Below are 1,807 nucleotides of genomic sequence, written 5' to 3' on the forward strand. Positions count from 1 at the left end.
GCAGACACAAAAATACAATACCTTTCCCAGGAGACACGATGGACTATAATGGCTTCTTTGGTTCTAAGAAACAATTGGACATAAAAATAGAAGACTAATTAGCTTTAATTAACACGTTTGCTTATTATCCTTCCTTGCTGGTGACATTAGCTTATGCTCGGTCTTTGGTTGCAACACACACCTTGTTCTTGGAGTTTAAAGTCAAGGTCCTGTCTACAGCCATGCCACCCTGAACAAGCCCAATCCCGTCTGATCTCGGAAGCTAAGCAGGATCAGGCCTGGTTAGTACTTGGATGGGAGACCACCTAGGAAGATCAGGTGCTGTAGGCATGTAAAAAATAAATAAACAAACAAATAAATAAGGGATTGTAAGCTGACAAGTCCCTTGCAGCCTGTGAGGTCAACCAAGGGTTGTCTTGCCTAAAAAAACTAAAATAAAATAAAGCCAAGGTATGGGAAAGACCCCAACGTCCGCTGATCCACTCAGGGCGCCCGAGAGGCCTCTGCTGGCCTTGTGGGTCCCCCTGCCCTCTGGTTAAGAAGAGCTCAGTGCCTGGCTGGCCTGAAGTCAGCTCAGCAGACGGGGAGAGGCTGGCAGCAAGGGCCCTCAGCGGGGGTGGGGGAGGGGGGTTTCTCGTCCCTGGCCACTGAGACTCCAAGCCTACTGTTACTTGATTTCCAGATATTGCTTCCTGTCCAGTCCTGTTGTTAAGTCATAGTTAATACCACTCTCTGTACTGGGAGACTGACCACATTAATAAGAAGAAGAACGATTAATAACAGCGGGCATTCTTTGGCTGGTCGTAATGTACATATGCATTCTCTCTCTTGGTTCTCACAAGAACTTCTCATGGAGGTTGCACCATTAGCCCCTTCATAGATAAGCGGAAGCTTAGGATGCGGGGGTCACTTGCCCAAATCGTAAAGCTGACAGGTGGCCACCTGACTCCAGAGTGTCTGTTCCTGACCACTGGGCCACACTGTCTACCTTCTCATTGATAATCCTCCCTTATCAGTTGACATTGGATGCAGGTTGGTTAAATTTAATTCCACAGCAACTTCGAAGTGCTTATCACATGGAGGCCATGTGTTACGTGTCGTAGACGTTTCTAGTCAAAAGGCCGAATTCCCAGCTGCATGGATCTTACAGCCCATGAGACCAGGTTCTGCTGTGGCCACCACCTCAAAACCTCAACGATTTAAAATATGTGACGTTTATTTCTCACTCATGCTCCATGACCACTGCAGGCCAGCTGGGGTCTCTCTAGTCATCGTGGTCACTCAGGAACCCAGGCTGATCAAGCAGCCACCACCTCGAACACTAAAGGTCTCTAAGGAGAGCGGGGAGAGAAAGACACGGAGAGTAAGTTCCCTCCAGCAGTTCAGTGCTCATCCCAGAAGGGACACACACCACTTCCGCTCCCTGAGCATTGACAACAAGTCCGCAGCCCCGCCCACGCACAGAGGGCCCCGGCGGTACAATCCCATGATGATGACACCACGTGCAGGATAAGACAAGACCCACTGCCTCACAGGACAGAATGTGGTGCATCACAAGCTAAGTGGCATGGGTTGAAAGGGACTGGAAATGTCCTTTGGCGGGACTAGGAATGGCTTCAAGGGGGAAGGACGGGCTTTGTGAGAGAAGGCAGACTGCAGGAGGCAGAAACTGGGGGGCGGGGTGGGATGAGAACCCAGATGAGACAAGAGTAAGAGCAGAGGCTCTGAGTGGGGGACAGGGAGGCCACTGCAGGAATGACAGTGCAGCCTGGAGCACAGAGTTCAAGCAGGTGCAGAAGGACGAGGT

At 50.4% G+C, this 1,807-nt stretch overlaps 1 pseudogene; it reads left to right on the forward strand.

Moving 5' to 3' along the window:
- Nucleotides 1-211: 211 nt before the first annotated feature.
- Nucleotides 212-330, forward strand: LOC112479777 (annotated as a pseudogene).
- The last annotated feature ends 1,477 nt before the right edge of the window (nt 331-1,807 follow it).

Source organism: Pteropus alecto, unplaced genomic scaffold (genome assembly GCF_000325575.1).
Source record: "Pteropus alecto unplaced genomic scaffold, ASM32557v1 scaffold21, whole genome shotgun sequence".
Classification (NCBI taxonomy): Eukaryota; Metazoa; Chordata; class Mammalia; order Chiroptera; family Pteropodidae; genus Pteropus; species Pteropus alecto.